Below are 22112 nucleotides of genomic sequence, written 5' to 3'. Positions count from 1 at the left end.
AGCTTAGTCCCTTTGGCTGCCAGAAGCAACACATCTGCCATGGTCGCTCTCCAGCATCAGAGGCTCTCCAGATGCCGGTGATCTGACGACCCCCTTTGTCTGCAGAGAACATTGTCGCAGCCAGAGAAATCTGCAAGATTCTAGAGTGAAGAAGCTGGTGCAAAATCCTGCATCCTCACCAGTCACACCCTCACGTTGTCTGGGCTGTCTGTCCTCCCTCATTACCCACGGAGCTCTAGGGCATTCCTTGTAGAGCCAAGAAGCTCCCACACCCCCTGTGACTTTGGGGCAATTTTTTGGCTAAGAAGCCCCTCACAGACATCCAAAAAGGCCTTTCAGAAGAGCCAGTGAGACCTGGGCCTCGATACCAGAGTTGGCAATCAGTAAACACAGCTTTGGTAATGGAAGGAAGACCAATTTGCCCTTATCCATGTGGTGCCATTACAGCATAATTAAAAACCACTAATGAGGATCCCATAACAGTCTCCACGGGCTGGCAGAAAAGCTGTCCAGCCTGACCCCGGGTACAGCTGGTGTTACCTGGCATTCCCCTGCCAAATGGCCCTCAATTCACTGACCTTGTCTGAGCCTCAGGAACCAACAGCTGTTTAGCATTAAGCGTTTGGGTTGGGGTGAGGGGAGGGCCGGCGACCAGCCAACAGACCTAACAGAAAAACACACGGCCAGCACCGTACGTACATATGGAATGACTCGAATGGGGGAAAGCAATATGATTCACAAATAGTCTCTTAACCATCAACCTTCACCTTTCTAGCTTTAGTTTCCTTGTATGTAAAAACAGCCTAAGATTTAGAGAACCCCTCCCTCAAAGAAATTACTGGCATTTATAGGATACCATAAAAGTTTTGGGAAAAACTCTTTCTATACCTGATTTCTGTAGTCTCATAAAAACCAGGGAGGGAGGTACCAATTTACACTTTACAAGATAGGAAAATGGAAGCTCTAGGGGTCAAACATCTGATCCAAGTTCACGTAATTATTATGACACATCTGACTCTAGGTCTACTATTAAATCTATTATGACTAACTGGTTGGTAAACTGTATTTATTAAGCATTTACTATGGGCCAGGCACTGTGCTAAGTGCTGAAAAGACAAAAGCCCATCCCTGTTCTCCAGAAGTTCAAACTCGAATGGGGGAGACAAGATTCAAGCAACTATTATTCAATAAACATTTGTTAAGTACCAACTATGTGCCAGGCAATATATTAAATGTTGAGGATACCCAGAAAGGCAATAATTAATCTCTGTTTTCAAAGAAATTCAGATGAGAGAGATACCAGGCAAGCAACTATCAATGAAACAATCAATCAATCAATATTTGTTTATTAATGTGTTTATTTTATTATATTATTATTTTTAATTATTATTATGCTAAATAAATACTATGTGCTAAGTACCAGGGATACAAAAGGAGCTAAAATGCAGTCCCTGCCCTCAAGGAGCTTACAATCCAATAACTACGTGTTATTATTGTTGTTTAGTCTTGTCTGATCCCAATTGGTACAAACAAGATGGTGGATAAACTACATATAGTCAAACTTCATTAAAATGGAATCTATCTTGAATATAAAGGATTTTTGCCAACCTTAAAGTACTGTATCAGAGGTTCTTAACATCTTCTATCTCACAGACCCTTTTGGCATCCTCCTTCCCAAAATAATGGTATTCAATATATAAAATAAAATCCAAAGGATTTTAAAGGAGATCAATTATATAAAAATAGAGCCAAAAAATGTTTTCAAGTTCATAGTCTTTGGGTTAAGAACCTGTCACATTATTTTTAACAAGCTATGAAGCTCGTGCTGCCCACATCTGTCTGGATCCAAGTTCCTCTGGGTCTCCTGAAGAAAATATCTGTTCCATAAACATGTGGGTACTTGAGATCTAGACATGGCAGAGATCATAAGAAAATCTAACCTTACTTGTTCATCTTAAACTGCGGCCTTTCTCTTCCTGCTCTGCTAGACATCAATTGTACTAAAGGTTACATTGCCTCTGTCAGGAATAACAACCGCAACCTTCTTGGCTGCCCTCCTTTGCTTATGGAGTGGGATTCTATTCCATGATTCTAATCCTGAGCAGAACTGGGGAACGTCCTGAATCTTCCTTGAGGTGTAGTGTGTGATTCAGCCCAGCCGAGGCTGGTTCAGTCATACTCAGGAAGGCCTACTCCCTATTCCCAGAGAGCTCTCTCTCCTCACTAACTCATGAACTTCTGTTCAGAGACATTCATTTGATTTAATTATTCATTGCTTTCCTCAGGCACTTCCCAGGTAATGGGAAGACAACCACAAGAAAGCAACTGAGTGTGAATTAGTTTATTCATCCAGTCTCTCAGGCTAGGAGGCGTCCCCAGTAAATCAGAAAGTACTTGGATATGGAGGATGCAAAACAGGGAGAAAAAAATGGAATAATGAATGAAAAGAAAGCAACCCCCTAACTTTATTATCAAGTCTAGGATCATCCCTCAATCTAGAAATGGTGATAGCAATTCAGCCTTGTTTTCCCTCTTAAATAAGTTCTTCTTCCAAGCTCCCAAGTCATAGAACTACATACAAAGTGAACTCAATAACACACAATCTTCAAAATACTAAAAATAAATAAATAAATAAAATACTTAAGAAAGAATTATCTATTTGATAATAATAATAATAAAAAAATTTTTTCTGGGAAAACCAGAAAAGAATCTAGCAGAAATTAAGCTTAGAACAGTACCTTACCCCACATTCCACAGGGATGTGTGACTTTAATATTGATATTAAGGGCACTTGAATTCAAATCTAGTCTCAGGCTCTGAGCACATTACATAACCTGGCTACCTCAGTTTTCTCATCCATAAAATGGGGTTAGTAGTTGCACTTACTTCCCACCATTGTTATGAGGATTGATGAAATAAAAATGTAAAACACTTAGCATAATGCCTGGCATATAGCAAATGCTATGTAAATGTTAGTTATTATTATTAACAATTTTTCCACACATACATAAATAGAACACAAACATCATATACCTTTTATGGTTACAGATAAGAAATATATTCTTTATCAAAGAACAGAGGCTATATATAATATAAATTATTATTATTATATTATACTATACTATATATTATACTATATATATAAAATATAAAGGCTAAAACAGATAAGTGATTACATGAGATTGAAAGGTTTGGGGCACAAATAAAAGTAATGTATCCAGGCTAAGAAGGGAAATAGTCATAACTAACATGCACACATACACATATTATACTTATATGTATATATAAGTACATACATATATATGTTTTATATGTGTCTGTGTATATGTGTGTATACTTATATCTATATGTTGTATATATAACTAGAATACTAAAACTCTGAGAAACTTAATACAAAGATTTGTGACAAACACATTTGTGTATACACAGAGACATATATGTATGTGCATGTATATATGTATATAGTGAAGTAACTTGACACATGTATTCATATATGTATATACTTACATATATGTATATATACACTATATATATATATGTGACCAAAAGCCATTTCACAATAGGTAAATTGTCAAAGAACATGAGTAGTTCTCAAAAGAACTACAAATTATTGATAACAATATGAAAAAAATCCCAAATCCCTAACAATTAAGAAAAATGTAAATCAAAATAATGTTTCACCTGAACTTTAGCAAACTGGTAAAGATGACAGGAGATGGAAACAGTCAATGGTAAAGAGAGTATAGGGAGAAGTTAGACATTCTAGTGTATTGTCAATGGATATAAATCAGTACAACCATTTTGGAAAGCAATTTGGAATTATGCAAATAACTAAAATATCTATATCCTTTGATGAAGAGTTTCTAATACTAGGCATGTATTCATAAAGAAGCCATAATAATAATAATAATAAAAGTCTCCATATATGAGGTATTTATACCAGTATTTTTAGTAGTAGCAAAGAACTGAAAGAAAACTAGATTCTTGTCAATTAGGGAATGGATAAAGAAATTATAGTACATGTAATAGAATATTACCATGCAAGAGACAAAATAGAGGCAAGAAAAAAGAAAAGAAAAAGAACAATATAAATGAAAAAATAACCACAAAGTCATTGAAAGTGAAGGCCGTACAATTAAGCCCAGCTCCAGAGACAGAGATGAGAAAATAACTCTCTCAGTTCTCCTTTGCAGAGGTAGGAGGTCCATAAATATTTTCAGATTTACATATATATAGGATTTTTAAATTTTTTTTTTTTTTTTTTTTTTTTTTTTTTTATAAAGGATGGCTTTCCAAGAAGGGGGAAGAAGGAAAAGGGGGAGAATTTAGGTTATTTCAAAACAAAATTCCTCTCTGGGCTCTGAACTTCTTTCTTAATCATTTCATCATTTCCCAGGCAGGGCTTAGCAAAGTGTCTGGCACATAGTAGGCATTTAATAAATGTTGATTGAGGGAACTATAAAATGAAATGGTAGGACCACGTTAATTCTAAGGCCCCTTCCAGATTAAAATCTACAATCCAAAGAAATGCCTGACACATCCAGATCACTTGAATAAAAATTACAATGACAAAAACAGCCAAATGCTGCCTTATATCAGTATAAAAAGTGAAACTGAAAATATTGCTAAAATGAAATTAGCTTTTACCTAAATGCTGACATTTGGGACTTTTTTGCAGACAAAGGAAAGCCACTCAACCCCAGAGTCAATTTCACTTTCCCTTATTCCTTCTACAGAACAAATATGTTTGTTTCCTTTTGTCCCGCTAAGGACAAATATACAACTCAAACATAAAACCTTCTGCCCAAAAAAACGAAACAAAAACAAAAACAAAAACAAAAACAAAAACAAAAACAAAAACAAAAACAAAAACAAAAACAAAAACAAAAACAAAAACAAAAACAAAAACAAAACAAACAAAACAAACAAACAAACAAAAAAAAAAACAGCTAAAATGATCCCAAATTTTTTTCCATCCTTGGTCAAGTTACTTTGGCATCCAATTTGTCACATTATTTTAAAGCTCAGGCTCAGTTACTGCCAGTCCCTCCTTCCAGCCCCAATCACACTTAAACCATTAAAAGGGATGCAAAACACAAGTACTTCTTATAGAAAGAGCTTTGAAGTAACAGCACTTGTAAAAACCCTCTCTCCTGTGTGCAGTCCTCCTTAATCACAGCTCACATTAATTTAGGAGAGCTTGTTAAGTGGTTTCTTTTCAAAGCCAATTAAGGTAGCTCAGACAAATGATTTCTGGCCACTAGGGTTATTCCAAATTCAGGAACAGCTTGAGTAGAATCATCGATCAAGTGCTGAAAGGGACCTTAAAAATCTTCTAGTTCAAGTTCTCATTTAAAAAAAAAAAAAAAAAAAAAAAAGGAAACTGAGTCTCAGAGGGAATTAAGTGACTGACTAACCCAAAGTGGCTGAGACAAAGTTCAAATCCAGCTCTGACCTTTGTTCTAAGGCCCCTCCAAATACTGACATCCCCTGTTCTAAGCTCCCTTTCAGCTCTGACATCCCCTGTTCTAAGCTCCCTCCCAGCCCTGACATCCCCTGTTCTAAGCTCCCTCCCAGCACTGACACCCCCTGTTCTAAGCTCCCTCCCAGCTCTGACATCCCCTGTTTTAAGGATCCTCCTAACTCAGATTTTGTTTTCAGTTCTTTCTTCCAGATCCAATGTTCTGTAACTCTAGAAGGCACTGTATTAAGTACTAGAGGGAGAAACAAGGAATACAAATCTGGGGAACCTGCCTTCAGGGAGGGTTCAAATCTACCAAAGGAAAAAGATACACATGCATCAATAGAATGATAGAGGCAGTCAATGATCTTTAAGGAAGGGTCAGAGGAAGTAGGTGCTTCCTCCCCTCTTTCCCCCCCCCCCCCCCCCACTATGGGAACCACCTACAAGAGGAGCAAAGACAAGCTAAAACTCCCTTGGAGGAAATCGACTGAGATGGAGAAGGGGCCTAACTCCAGAGAATCAGCTTGGAGAAAGGCGTTAGAATTCAACAAATCCAACCCAGAAGGCCCAGAGAGAAGCCGACTAACCTCCCCCAGACACGCAGAAATCGGAGCCCCAGTCTCCCTCTCCACTGAGCAACAGGATGGCTGAAGAAAACTAGGGATGTTTCACCCAAATAAGAAAAGACTTGGAACGTGAATGGGAGCTAGAATTTGATGGTGATCTTCCAGTATTTGAAAGCCTGTTCCAGGGGAGACATTCTGTGTGACCCCAAAACCAAGAGAATTAGGATTTCCAGGAGGGAGTTGTACTAGATAACTCTATGGGCCCATGGCAGAACTTGAAGGATTAACAGTTTATTCAGTTGGAGAGCCTGGGTTTTTACAAATTCAGCTTCTGTTTGATCTCCTTTGAGCCCAAAGGCTTCATAGTGAAGAGAAACCTGATCATGAGTCACTAAAATTGTGAATAAACCCCAAAGCTTTAAATGGCAGTAATGCTGGCTGCAGAATTCTTGGCTCCTGTTCCTTGTAATGGTGATGATATCAATCACATGAAAGGCTTGGAGAAAATGGACTGAATGAAGGAACTGTGGGCCTAATGAAGCCAACTTTGCTGAGAAGTCTAGCTTGCAGGTGGGGTTAAAAAAAAAAAATACACACACACACACACACACACACACACAATATGATGACCTGGTAGTCAAGAGGCCTGGGCGTTTCCTCTTCTGTAAAGTGAGGGATTTATACAATTGTTTAGTTGACCTTGAATTTCTCTTGCAGTCCTAAACTGATAATCCCATAATCTTGTGGCAACTCAGTCACCACTAAATTGCTGTGTGATCTTGGGTGATATACTCAACCACTCTGAAATCCAGTTTCCCGACTTTTCAAATGGGGATCAAGAACTCTTCCCAATTTGGCTCAAAGGACTAAAGGAAATATGAAATAATCTGGTTTTAATATCTTCTGGAAAGTTTGAAGCATTATATGACCTTAAAGCATCCCTAGTTTTCCATTTTTTTTTTTTCTGTAAAATGAATAAGGTTGGTGTATCAGATTGCTTGCCATCTAGGAGGGAGAGGAGAGGGTGAAAAAGGAAGAAAATTTTGGGGAAAAAAAAGGAATGTTGAAAACTATTTTGCATGTATTTGGAAAAAACAAAATATTATTTTTTTAAAATGGAGAGGGTTGGGCTAAATGTCCTCTGAAGTCTCTACCTTCCAGCTCTGTATTGATAGAGAGAAGGGAAGGAAGGAAAAAAGAGGGGAAAAGATTGGAAGAGGATGGGGTGAGATGGGTTGGGATGGGTGAGAAGATCCAAATAATAGGCAGATTTTTCCCTCCTGAAAGAACAAACAATCACTCATAGATTTTTATTTTGGTTTTCTGACTGGGGTAATATCAACCCTCTTGACATTGAAATTATAATTATGAAAAAGCCTGAAGAAGAGAGAAAAATGGATGACTTGCTCCTAGATAAAAAACGGTCAGAGAGGAGGCACAGTAGATAGAATGCTGGGTCTGGAATCAGAAAGATTTATCTACTGGAGTTTAAATCTGGCTTCAGACACTTACTAGCTATGTGACCCTGGACAAGTCACATAACACTGTTGGCCTCAGTTTTCCCTTCTGTAAAATGAGCTGCAGAAGGAAATGGAGGACTACTTCTATGCTTTTGCCAAGAAAAAACCCCTAATGGGGTCATGAAGAATCAGACATGGCTCAACAACAAAAACACATACAAAGAGAGATCTATTTTCATGAGCAATGTCTCACACTTTGAAATGTGAGATAGCCACAAATGTAATGGAATACAACTGTGTGGAAGGAAACAATGAAAGTGATGCAAACAAAGAAACACTGAAAGACTTGCATGAACTGATGCAGAGTGAAGTCAGTACATACATAAGGATAACAATGCAAACAGAAAGAACAGTGGCAAAATAATCCAAAGTAGGGGTCCAATTAATCCAACCTGCTCGGTCTCAAAAAAGAGAGACAAGAAGATATCTTCTATTCATCTGAAGAGTTGGGAGGGTCTAAAATTTCAGAGCATTGTATACATTGTCAGATGGATTGATTAGTATTTTTCTCCTCTTTAGAATTTTTTTTTTGTCACATCAGATGATTCAGTGGAAGTTGCGTTAGGATACAGGGGGAAACTGAGGCAACATAAAACATGTTTTCAATAATATTTTTAAAATATTTATTGAATTGTCGATATGAAAACTCAACTAAGGCAGTGACAAAAGGACCAAAGGTAAAAAGTAGGAGAGACATAGGTGCAAATCTAGTGCCTGGTACTAATTAGGTATAAAATTCTAGATGTTACCACCTCCCAGAGTATCACAGCTTCATGCTTTATAAATGGAGATTAAAAATGCCTTTAAGATCAATTTTCCAATACATAAATATGAAGAGCCATTTAAGTGCTTATTATAAGTGCAATAAAGGAATGAGAGTTTTTATTTTCTTTCTTTGCCCATCCCCGCCCAGAAGTTTGAGTGATTCCCATTGGGATAGATAAGAATGTGGAATGATTCCACTGGGGACCAAGAGGTGAGGAATAGGAGAATGAGACCCAGAAGTATAAGAGGCTCAACAGGTTCCCCCACATCTCGATGTCTAATATCCATTCTCAGCATTTAGATGTAATCTACCCTGGGGAAAAGGGCTCCTTGGATAAATAGCATGCCAAAGTCCTGACTTCATCGAGAGATCTTTTGTCTGACATCAGTCTCTTGTCTGTGAGTGTCTGGAGACACAAGACCAAGACAACTTTCATCCATACACATTTATGAAATATAATGAACTATGTCCCTCAGGAATCACAAGCTTGGGAAGTGAAACCTATTATCAAAGGGAAAGGGGGGCTGGATGGGTATCCTAACTCACAGTGAGGTCACGAAGGGAACATTAAAATGCTATTGCTGTCTCAACACAGGTTTTTATCTTGGAACATTACTATTGTTGATATGTAAAGTAACTAAACTCTGTGCTGGGATTCATAATTTACTCATCTTTCTTTCCTTCCTTTCTCTCTTTTTTCTATATCTTCCCTTCTCTCCCTCCCTTCCTTTTTCCTTCCTTCTTGAGCTTCTTGATTCCTTCTCTCCTTTTTTCTGTCTCCTTTCTTCTCTTCCTCCTTCTAATTATTCTGTCCATTTTTCCTATTTTCCTTCCACTTTCCACTTTTTCTGTTCATTCTCTCCTCTCTACTTCCTGCTTTCTTTCCTAGGCTGAAATGGAAATTAATTACTGGAAAAAAAAAGTTGAAGTAATTAGAACAGGCAATGAGAAAACAAAACTATCACTTTTTATAGATGGTATACTTGGAGAATCCTAGAAAATCAACTAAAGCAGTAGCAGCAGCAAAAGCACAGGGCTGCACAGCCAAGATGTGTAACTTCATGGAAGATTGGACGGCAGAGTTCAAGGAGGTTTTCCAACTGTTTGACCAAACAGGAGATGAAAAGATATTATACAATCAGTGGGGGGATGTGATGCGAGCCCTGGGCCAGAATCCTACCAATACTGAGGCACTCAAAGTCTTAGGGCATCCCAAGAGTGATAAGATGAATGGAGAGATAAGATGCTGGATTTAAGCATTTTCTGACAATGCTGCAAACTGTAGCAAAAAGTAAGGACAAGGGAACTCTGAGGACTCTGTAGAGAGTTTTTGGGTGTTTAATAAGGAAGGGAATCACATAGTAATAGGAGTTGAAATCCAACACATCCTCTTCACCCTGGTTGAGAAGATGACAGAAGTAGAACTGTTGGTGGCAAGGCATGAGGATAGCAACGGTTGAATCAACCATGAAGAGCTAGTCCGAATGCCTCTGAATGAAAAGAACAACTCCCCTTTCCACCAAGAACCCCCTAATTGTCTCAGCATGAAAATCGTCCTCTTGCTCCTGAAGGACATAAAGTAATATGTCCTCTTTGGCCTATTTACTCTCTGCTTTCACCAAATAAACTTTAGATATCTTGATATCTAAAATAAATAAATAAATAAAATCAGCTTTAAAAGTACTTGAAATAAGTAACAACTTTAGCAATGTTACAGTCTATAAAACAAACCCATATACATCATTAGAATTTCTATATATTACTAACAAAGTCCAGTAGCAAAAGATAGAAAGAAAAGTTCCATTTAAAATAACTGTAGACAAAGTTTTGCAAGGGTGAATGTTGAAAAATTATCCATGCATATATTTTGAAAATAAAAAAGCCTTATTTAAAAAATGACTGTAAATAATATAAAATACTTAGGAGTCTACCTGTCAAGATAAATCTAGGAAATATATGAACACAATTACAAAATATTTTTGATGCAAAGCCAGATCTAAATAATTGGAGAAAATATGAATTGCTCATGGATAGGCAGAGCTAATATAATAAAAATGACAATTCTGCCTTAATGAATTTACCTATTCAGTGCTATACAATTTTTTTATGGAGCTAGAAAAAATAATTACAAAATTCATCTGGAAGAACAAAAGCTCAAGAACATCAAGGGAATTAATGAAAAAATACAAAAAAGAGAGTCTAGCCATACCAGATCTAAAATTATATTCATAAAGTGGCAGTCATCAAAATTATTTGGTATTGACTAAGAAATAGAGGGGTGGATCAGTGAATTAGGTTAGGTACACTTGACACAGTAGTCAGTGAATATCGTAATCTATTGTTTCATAAACACAAAGACTACAGCTTCTGGGATATTTGATAAAAATTAATGGGAAAACTGGAAAATAGTAAACAGAAACTAGAATAGACCAATATCTTACACTGTATACCAAGATAAGTCAACATGGGTACGTGATTTAGACATAAAGCATGATACCATAAGCAAATTAAGAAAAAAAGGAATAGTTTATCTGTCAAATCTGTGGGAAAGGGAAGAAGTTATGACCAAACAAGAGATAGAGAACATTATTAAATGGAAAATGAAAAAATTTTATTACATCAAATTAAAAAGGTTTTACACAAACAAATCCAATTTAACCAAGATTAGAAAGAAGACAGAAAGACGGGGAAACAAGTTTTACTGCCAGTGTTTCTAATAAAGGCCTCATTTTTAAAATATTCAGAGAATTGAGTCCAATTTATAAGAATACAAGTCATTCCCCAGTTGATAAATGGTCAAAGGATATGAACAAGCGGTTTTCATATGAGAAATTAAAGATTTCTGTGGTCATAAGAAAATATCTTCTAAATAACTATTGATTAGAGAAATGCAAATTAAAATAACGCTGAGCTATCACCTCATACCTATCAGATTGGCTAACATGACAGAAAACAAAAATGATAAATGCTAGAAGATGTGGGAAATTTGGGACACTACTGCATTGTTGGCAGAGTTGTAAAATGCTCTAACCATTCTGGAGCCCAAAGGGCTCTGTATTGTGCAAACTCTTTGATCCAGCAATACTGCTACTAGATCTGTAGATCAAGAAACCATGAAGAAGAGGAAAGAACTCACATGTCCAAAGACACTTATACATCTCTTTTTGTGGTGGCAAAAAATTGAAAATTGAGGGGATGCCCATCAATTAAGGAGCAGCTGACCAAGTTGTGAACATTATATGAATGTAATGGAATATAGTCCTCTAAGAGATGATGAGCAGGAAGATTTCAGAAAAACCTGGAAAGATTTACATGAATTGATGCTTAACGAAGTGAGAAGAACCAGGAGAGCATTGTATACAATAACAGTAACATTGTGCAGATAATTAGCTTTGATAGACGGTCTTTCTCAGCAATGCAGTGGTTGGAGACAATTCCAAGGAACTTGTGATAGAAAATTCTGAGCACATCCAGAGAAAGAACGATGAAGTCTAAATGCAGATCAAAGCATGCTATTTTTACTTTTTTTGTTTGTTTTTCCTTTCTCGTGTTTTTTTTCCCCTTTTGTTCTGATTCTTCTTTTACAACATGACTAATGTGGAAATTTGTTTAACATAATTGTTCATATATATCAGGTTGCATGACATTTTGGTGAAGGAAGAAGAGAGGAAGGGAGAAAAAAAATAGAACTCAAAACCTTATAAAAGTGAATGTTGAAAACTTTCTTTTCACATAATTGGGGGGAAATGAATTACTATTAAGTGGGGAGAAATAAAATAAATTAACCCCTGGACTCTTATACCCTGAAGATAGGTGAGTCAGAAAGGGTGTGGTCATTTTAAAAGAGGAATAGAGACATTGAAAGCAGCTGGCTCATATAAAGCCAAAAATGAAACAGGTGGTGTCCTCAAGGAGAATCCTGGAGCACTCAATGTGAGCTTTGGCCATTAGTTCCACATGCACTTAAAGATAGTACATCCCCAAGACTCCATAAGCACGTGTATTCAAAAACCACCGATGATGTTGTCACCATCACTCTCACAATACATGGAAAATTGGCACATGCCTCTTCAAGATTGGCCATGAAATGCAGTAAACTATAAGCTCCATGAGGGTAGGGTCTTGTTTCATTTTGTCTTTATAAATAACAATAACAATAAATAAAAATGAAAATGTTTTGATAAATGCTTCTGACCATTTGATGTTCTCTCCCAACACAAAGACCTTTTCTTTTGAGAAGATTCCTTCATTCTTTCTATCTGTGTCTTCAATATCTATCACAGTAACTCGTAAACAGTAGGCACTTAATAAATGTGTCTTGCTTAATTACTATCAATCCCCAAGTAGAATATGCATTTCTTCAGAGAATGAAATGTTTCATTTTTTGTTTTTGTATCCCCAGCAAGCTAACACACTGCCTAGCACATATTAGGGCCTTAATAACCAATTACCTGAGCCTAGCACAATACCAAGTATACTCTAAGTGTTTAATAAATGTTTGTTGCTAGATGGATCGATTCATTGATTTTGTTTGTCAATTGAATCCAAAATTGAATTTTGCTATTTGGAAAGATAGAGTCTCAGGCAAGTTAATGTAAATAAAACCGTCTTGACTCTGGAGCCATATCCTTGCTGGTTGTGTGACAAGGCTCTCTCAGAAACCACCTGCTTCAACAGGACCCCTCCCACTGCAGCTGGTGGGCCAGTTCTGGAAGCTGGAGACTTAAGCCTTAAGTGAAAGAGACACTTGGAGTCCATTTTCATTCAGTGACAGGGAATCCAATTCTGTGCCTCTTATTAAGTTCCTGTACAGTGTCTGAGAATTTTAGCCCATCCTCTGGAGATTCAGAACAATGAATTATTAGCATTTCACTAGAGAAATGTGCTTTCCAAAAAGTCCCCTAACAGGGGTGATTTGGGGATATATGGGTGGGGGGAGGACATATACTGGGCTCATTTCGGTTCATTTCATTTTTAAATGCTTTCTGGACAATCAGCCAAAGTCAAAGCTGTCTGGTTCATGTGCTTAAAAATGAAAAAGTCAATTTTCTATAAGAGGGGGAAGGAAATTGAGCCCATCATCCAATATGACTTGGAGAAACCAACAGGAACCCATCAGTCTCACTTAAAGTGCTGACATTTTGTGCTGGTGAAATGTGAACTCAGTGGGTTAGGGGGGCAGGTTGTGGAGGAGGGAAGATGGTGGGAAATCTGCTAGGCTCCTGAAGGCCTTGCCTTAGTGTAGTTGAGTTTATTATATTTCCATCCTTAATGGTCCAGCAGTAACTCAGAGAAATCCACAAAATTAATTGCCCGGTGAGTGTGAGAAGCCTGTTCCAGCACATGTTGTCCAGTATCAATGCCTTTACTTTTTGGATGATAGCTTTCCTTCATTATTAGTAAATTTCCTTCTGGTAATGATACAGTCCCCCGATGGACACTGAGCTTCTCCATCAACAACGAGGAGAGCAGGAACAAGGGCTTTCTCCATAAAGGAAAATAAATATCCCAATGCCAGGAACAGTGGAAGAAGCCTGGCCCCTCACCAAAGAGAGGGGAGGGGCAAGCCTTTGGAACCGGGCACAGCTATGTGGCTGCTTCCAGACTTGGCAATACTTTGGGTCCTGGCAGGGAAGCCAGGTTCCCCCTCCCTTCCCCTACATAATTCATTGGTCTATAATGATTTAAATTCATTCCAAATACTGAGGCTAAGTATAAAGGGCGCTGATAGCGGGAGCCAAGAAACCTGAATTCTAGTCCTCCTCCTTCTACAAACTCAACGTGTCACCATAGAGAAGTCATAGCCCCTCATTTTTCTCATTTTCCTCGTGTTAAATGAGGCAGCTGGGTGAGATCATCTCAAAGGACCTTCAGTGGATTAGAAAGAACGTTAAACTTTCAGTCAAGAAACTTGGCTTCTTACTCATTATTTATTAGCTGTGTGACCTGGGCAAATGAACTACCTTCTCTGAGCTTTACTTTAGTCAAATGAAAAATGAGAAGGTTGGACTAAATCGGGAGTTCTTAACCTGGAGTCCATGAAATTGACTTTTGAATATTTTGAGAAGTATATTTCAATAGAATTGGTTTCCTTGGCAATCCTAATGTATTCAATGCACTTAAAAATATGATTCAGAGAAGGGGCGGTCCACGGGTTTCATCAGATGATCCAATGACAATGACTTCATTGCTAGAGCCTTTTAACTGGTGATCTCCCATACTTAGAAAGTTCTCCCTCCTTACTGATGCTGCCATATATCAGTTGAAATATTACCTCCTCTGAGAAGCCTTTCCCACTACCTTTGATAGTGATCCCTTTCCTTGGAGATTATTTCCAATTTATCCTGTTTTAGTCTTAGTTATATGAAGCTGTTTGCATGTTGTTTCCCCCTTTGGATGGAGAACTCCTCCAGGCCAAGGACATTCTTTTGCCTTTCTTTGAACTCTCAGCACAATGCCTGGCATACAGTAGATGTTTAATAAATGCTTATTGGCTTGATCAGGTAATCAAAGGGATCTAGGACCCAAAAAAAGGTTAAGAAGTAGTAAACCACAAGATCTCTAAGGGCCATCCTGCTTTTGTCATTTATCCCCATGTGACCCCGGGCAGCACTTCACTTCCTCAGTTTCCTCACCTGTAAAAATAATACATTTAATCTAGAGATGGCCTCGGGATCATCCAGCTCTTGATGATCTAGAGTTTTGTGGGGGGAGGGGTGACTTATCTAAGTTCACATGGTCAATTTGACTTGTGACATCATCAGTAGAAATAATGCTGGGTTTCCAACCTGAGGAATGGAGTTTGAATCCCATCTTTGCTACCTATGTGACCTTGCAGGGGGAGAAACCAGTTATTCAGGCTCCTGAAGCCTCAGTGCTTTCATCTGGAAAATAAGAAGTTAAGGTCTCTTCCTGCCTTAAATTTAGCACCCTGTGATTCTTCCTAGTCCTACATTCTGAGCCTATTAAGGCCCATAGAGCTGAATGAGAGACAGAGGCAGAGAGACAGGGATAAAACATATAAATAAATTGATTAACAAACAGATAAATTAATAATGAATGACTGAATAAATAAACAAATGAATGAATAAATATCTAAAGAAGACCCTATGATTCTGTGATATATAATAAACAACTGGGCAGATGCCTTCATGGAGCATATGAGTCGTAAAATAAATCGGGAACAGCACTTTTTCCTCCTTCCCCGGGGCTAGAGTAATATATGGGGAGCTAAATCGATGACTTTCAAATTTTTTCATTAAACATCATCCATCCCCAGAAAAAGGCAGAGTCCATACCTCCCTCCCTCCTACTTCACATCAAACTTTTGAAACCGACAGTTTATTTTACTCCCTCTTGGAAAAGCCACAAATCTGAAAGTCTGGAGGGAACAGGAGAAATGGGATTGTGGGGAAAGCCCAGGACAGGAAGAGAGCCAATGTATGCATTCCCCTGCACCCTCAATTTGCAGCTGCCACCACCAAACAGCTGTCTAGGCTTGGGGTGGGGGTGGTCCTGTCTCTTGTCTTCTTTCTGTCACTTCGTTCCTCCATCCCTCTACTATGTGGGTATGTTTCCCCAGGCTTGACATCTTCCTTCTGATCTTTTCTCTCCTCAGAAATCTCTATTCCTACATTCAAACTAGTATTTCCAAATCAGCTAGGTGGTACAGTGATAGTGGATAGAACGCTGGGCCTGAAATTCTGAATTCAAACCCAATCTCAGACACTTACCTTGCCAAGTTACTTAACCCTCTATTTGTCTTAGTTTTCTCATCTGTAAAATGGGTAATAAAAATAAAAATACCTACTTCTCAGAGTTGTTACAAGAATCAAATGAGATAATATTTGTAAAGCCCTTAACATATCATCTAACATGTATAAAGCCCTATGGAAATGATAACTATTACTATAATTATACAATTATAATTATTTTTATCCCAAATTGATCTATATCCATAATTACAAAAGCAGAAACAGAAGGTTTGGGTTCAGATCTTACCTTTAATGCTCACTATCTGTGTGAAACATCGAAAGGTCCCCTAATCTCATAACGCTACAATCAGGCCATTAGACAAAATGGCACCCGAGGTCCCTCGCAGATCTGATTTTGGACTCCTATGACCAAAGTTATTTACCCCTCCCCAGCCGTGGTTTTTGTTGGCCAAGATGATCTAAAAGTTCCTTCAGCTCTGGACTAAAGGTCCTATGATCCTAGGTTTCAGATCAGAATTTTCCCCCATCCTCTCCATAGGTACATAATAGGTATGTAACAAATGATTGCTGATTGATTGATTTTCAAAATGGAGGGGGGAAATTGAAGGTTTCTGAAAATTACGGACTAGTGAAATTGATTTCAAGTCCTGGCAGAATTCTAGAATCGGTTTATTAACGGATGAATTGAACGCACTTAGAAAGTGAAATTGTGATCATTAGGAGCCAGCATGGGTTCATTAAGAACAAGTCATGCTGAATTAACCTCATTTCCTTTTTGGTTAAGGTTACTTGACTGATAGAACAGAGAAATGATGCAGAGGTGGTAAAGCTGCATTTTAACCAGGCTCATAGATTTCAAGCTCAGAGGGACCTCCGAGGTCATCTCTAGTACAGCCTGGCTCATTTTACAAATGAACTGCTCAGCAAAGCCTTTCATGATACCCTTCTGGATAAAAATAGAGAAATAAAGCATAATGAGGTCGATTCAGAGCTGGCTGATGTTGTTTACCTACCTAAGGAATTCTGATTAATGGATAGATGGCAAACAAAAAGCTCATGGGGTGGAGGGGAGGGGGAAGGATTTTTTTAATCTTGTCTGAATGTCTGTTAATGACTTAGATGAAAACATATAAGACAGACTTATCAAAGTTGACACAAAGTTGAGAGAGTTGACAATCCCACTGGATGCTGGGTTTAGAAATCCAAAGATCTAGCTCTTTGAACAATAGAACAAAAAATAATTAAACAAAATTTAATAAGCAGGAATAGAAAATTTCCCAAGAGGCAGTATAGATTAGTGGATAGTACACCAGTCTTGAAATCAAAAAGACCTGGAATCAAGTACTGTCTACATAAAGCTTTTCCTGCTCTCTCTCCCTAACTCTCACCATTCCCTTCCCTCAATTCCCCATTTAATTACGTTTTTATATATTACATGGAATGTAAGGTCCTTGAGGGCAGGGACCTTTTCCATTTTGGGGAGCGGGGGATCCTCAGCTCTTAGCTCAGTGTCTGATACACAGGTTGTCACTTATCAAATGCTCACTGATCCTTGTGTCATCAATCAATCAAACAATACACTTTTATTAATTAATGACTAAAGCATTTATCCAGCACCAAACACTGTATGTATTTATCCAGTATGCCAAACACTGTGCTAAATCCTGGGAATACAAACGGAGAATTGAGATAGCTCCTAATCTCAAAATAAAATGGGGAAGACTACTCCATGAAATTGGAAGTTCCTTAAAGTCAGGGGCTTACCTCTTTTTGTATCTCCACTGCTTGGCATAATGACTGACACACATGGGAGGTGCTTAATAAATGTTTATTAGATGAATTAATATATGGAAAATTTCAGCTGCAAGTCACATAGAAAGGGCCCCGTGATCCTTAGGGGCAGGCCAGGCATGGTTCTAAACGTTTTCCTTTTCTATAATTGTATACATTGTATATAGCAACCATATATAATTGTATACATTGTATACAGCAACCATATACAATGATCAACTTTCATAGACTTAGTCCTTCTCAGTAATTGAATGCTCCAAGACAATTCCAAAGGCCTAGTGATGGAAAATGCTGACTAAATCTAGAGGAAAAAAACTATAGAATCTCAGTGAAGTTTGAAGTAAACTATTTTCACCTATTTTAGTTTGTTTTTGTTTTTTCTTTCTTATGTCTTTTCCCTTTTGTTGTGAGTTTTCCTTCCCTTTTCCTTCCCAACATGACTAATATGGAAATATATTTAACATGATGCTTAACATGATATATAATCTATCAGATTGCTTGCTGTCTTGAGGAAGAGGAGGGAGGGAGAAAAATTTGGAATTCAAAATCTTATAAAAATGAAAACAATTTTTACACTTACTTGGAAAAATAAAATACTGTTCAGGGGGGGAGGGGAAGTAACTCTGAACTAGACTAACTGCCAATTATAAAGGACTGGTATTTTCCACATTATCAGAAAGGGACAATTTCTGAAGGAACAGATTTGGCAGCTTTGCCCCTTAGCACACAATTCCAAGGGTCCTAGATATAGAGCCTGAAAGAACTCTGGTGGTAATGTAGTTTAACCTCTCACTTTAGGGGTAAGGATATGGAGGCTCTGACATGTTAGTTGTGACTTTCCCAGGGTCCTACAACTGCTAAGCATTCTGACTCTGACCTTCTATCCCTTCTACTATTCTTTTTATTTCAATAATTTCAATAATAATAAGTAAAAATAATAATAATAAATAAAAATAATAATAATAATAATAAGTTTAAAAAGACCTAGCAATTAGTAGAAAGGATACACTGGATTTGGAGGTCAAATCCAGGCTATGTCACTCATAAACTATAGGATTATGGACATGTTACTTAGCCTCAGTTTGTTTTCTGTAAAATGGGAGAGATCCTACTATATTACCTAATTCAAGTGAGGGTTTTCATGAAGGAAACTATTCAGTGAGTTAGCTGTAAAGCATTCTGGCAACATGAGCTCTCCCACCCTTGGGAAGAACAAGCAGGGCAGCGGGAGATTTATAGCACATGCCATGCTTTGCCAAAGGAAATATATTATGTGTAAAATGAAACTGTTATTACTCCTAGTAACTTTTAGAAGCATTGAAGATTACAACAATTACCATAAAAAAAAACCTGATCTAGAATGCTGTTCTTTCTGAGCCTAGAATGGGGAAGCTGGGATTCTCGTTATTCCTCCTGAGGATCAAACAACTGAGAAATCTTTGTGCCAGACACTAGTCATTGGCGATGGTCCTTCCTCCTGATGTCCTGAGAGGGTTACAATATAGACACAGATAAGTTGATACAAATCAAGCAACTTATCAGCAAGTGTATATTATCGGGTTACTATGTGGCAGGCACTGTAAAGACACAAAGGCAAATGAGAAATGGTCCCTGCCCTCAAAGAGATTCCGTTCTCCAGAGGGAAAACACCCACATGCTTATAGATACAAAATAAATAGTAACTAGAAGGAAGGAGATTGGGGGTGAGAGGGTTGAGGAAGGAAGACTATAGCAACTAAGGAATCAAGTAAGGCTTCATGTAGGCAGCAACCCTTTAGCTTTCAAGGAAATCTGGGATTCCAGCAACAAAGATGCTATATATAGGGTCCCGTGGGTTACTTTTTATTGAATACCAATCACAGACACATAGAAATACACTCTAGCAGGCCCTGCAGGATTCCAGAGTCTCTCTACAAGAAAATCTCACTAATTCTTTAAGGTGAATTTGCAACTAATTGTTAGCAGTGGGGGACCTCTTGGGAACAGGGGCCTCTCTCTACTACAGTGCATCCCGGTCCATCTATGGCTTAGTAAATACATCCTAGGGAGTTGTCTGAGGCCCAGGGAGATTAAAGTCTCGCCCAAAGTCACACAGCTAGTATCAGAAATGGAATTTGAGTTCGTCTTCCTTGATTCAAACCCATTAGCCTTGTTATTGTAATCCAAGATTGCTCTATGGCTGTCCATGGATCAAATATTTTTTAAGATAGAAAAATGGAAGGGGGAGAATGATATGTTCTGAAAATTACAGACTGGTAAATTTGATGTTACCCATGGCAAAATCGGATTATTAATGAAGGTTACAGATAAGCAGAGAACTCTTAAATTTGTTTCAATTATTTTTTTCATAGTTCTAGTAGAAGACCGGAATGAAATTCAAAACCATCTACCCCATGTATCCCAAATCTTCCTTGCTCCAAACATTTTCTTTGTCTGTGTCTGTCTGTCTCTTTTTGTCTTTCTCTCATTCTGTGTATGTCTCCTGTCTGTCTCTGTGCTATAATCTGTGTCTGTCTGTATAAATTGGTCTCTCTGTTTCTCTCTCTCTTTTAATGTCTGTCTCTCTCTATGTCTGTCTGTCTGTCTGTCTCTCTCCTTTCCTTCCTTTCTCTTTCCCTCCATTCTTCCTTTCCTCCCATTCCCCCTGTCTTTCCTCCTCCTTCTCCCCCCATCCTTAAGCTTCAAGTCCTAGCTGCATATCAAAGATCCATCCAATAGCTTCCCTTCCTCCTCCAAACACTGATAGGCCCAGAATGGATTGCCTTTATACCAATCACAGCTGAAGATGGTGGAAAAGAAAGTGAAATTGATGGGCCACAGCCTGAGACCTGGAAGAGACTCAGAGGTCCTTCTCATCTGACACCCTCATTTCCCAAACAAATTCTTTATTAGGCAGAAAAGGAAAAAAGTAGGATCTTCAATTTGAAAGGGTTCAAGTTACCTGACATTTCATTTAATTGCAGGAGAGGCTTTAATGATTGGAAACACTCTCTGGTCCACTACACAGAACATGCCTTCAACTTAGAATTCTTCTTCTCTTCAAACATCTCCCTGAGGGTGAGTTCATTAGTAAATCCCTCCTAGGTTCATCTCACCTGCAGAACTACAAAAAATTACACTGAAAGGGACCATGGAGACCAAGGACTTTAAGATGGAGGAATATTAGAAGGGAAGGAGTCCCAAAAAATAATTCTTTCCTATGTATTAGGTTATAGATTAAGAACTTGCAAGGACCCTCAAACTTAGATAGTCCAAAGACTCTTCATTCCCATTTTACAAAGGAAAAAAAACAGTCTGAAGAAAATAGACAGGCCCAAGTTTAGAGCAGTAAAACCAGAATCTAAAGCCAAATTCAATACTCATCCCTCATGATTCATGCTTCTTGTTTCAATTCACAGAAAGTCACAGGGTTTTAGAACTGGAAGGAACCTCCAGGGCCATCCAGTCCAAACCAATTCCTTTAGTAACATCTCTATCATTCTTCCTATCTCTTTCAGTCACTTCCAACTCATCATGACTTCATTTGGGGTTTTTCTGGCAAAGATACTTAGAGTGGTTTGCCATTTCTTTATGCATGTCATCTTACTACTTACATACTTACTTAAGAAACTAAGGCAAACAGGTCAAGTGACTTGCCCAGGATCACGTAACTATTAAGTGTCTGATTTCATATTTGAACTCAGTTTTTCCTGAATCCAGGCCCAGCATTCTATCCACTGTGTCTATATACAAGCTTCAATTTATGTGTCTATGCAACAGCTGCTCAATATGCAGATATAATTTTTATGGTCTTCCAGTTTTATGTTTAGGCTTATTCATGGGTCTGTCCTCATGCTGCCATTACATTTCAAGCTTCCTGAGGCCCTGGACCAAATTATTCATTCATGGTCAGCTGAAGAACCATCTTCTATCTGAATCTTTTCCTTATTCCTCCTCATTCCCAACTACTACTGCCCCCAACCACCTTGTAATTAATCTCTTTATATTTATTCCACATGTATTCATATGTGGACTTGTCTCTCCCATCTCTTAGAACATAAATTTATTGAGATTAGAGATTATTCCAATCAATACATTTGTATAACACATAGTAGATGATTTTCAAATGCTTTATGATTTGTTATTCATTCAATGTTAAAGCTGGAAAGAACCTTAAAGATTCAATTCAATTCAAAGCAAAATTTGAATCCATGTTTCCTAGTCCTTTCTTGCCCCACTCCCTTCCCTAAATGCTTCCTTACTTTCCAACTGGTGGATGGAGATTGTTAGATCTATCAAGGAAAACACTCT

General features: G+C 37.9%; 1 protein-coding gene and 1 pseudogene across 1 annotated transcript in view; one reads left to right on the top strand and one right to left on the bottom strand.

The window, feature by feature from the left end:
* ABTB3 (ankyrin repeat and BTB domain containing 3) overlaps positions 1–22112 on the bottom strand; it is a 333872-nt gene that overhangs the window by 284223 nt on the left and 27537 nt on the right. The window lies entirely within an intron of this gene.
* Positions 9366–9899, top strand: LOC141542729 (myosin light polypeptide 6-like; annotated as a pseudogene).

This window comes from Sminthopsis crassicaudata, chromosome 5 (assembly GCF_048593235.1).
Source record: "Sminthopsis crassicaudata isolate SCR6 chromosome 5, ASM4859323v1, whole genome shotgun sequence".
Taxonomy (NCBI): Eukaryota; Metazoa; Chordata; class Mammalia; order Dasyuromorphia; family Dasyuridae; genus Sminthopsis; species Sminthopsis crassicaudata.
The sequence above is the reverse complement of the archived record's forward strand: the minus strand, read 5'-3'. Positions and strand labels throughout refer to the sequence as shown.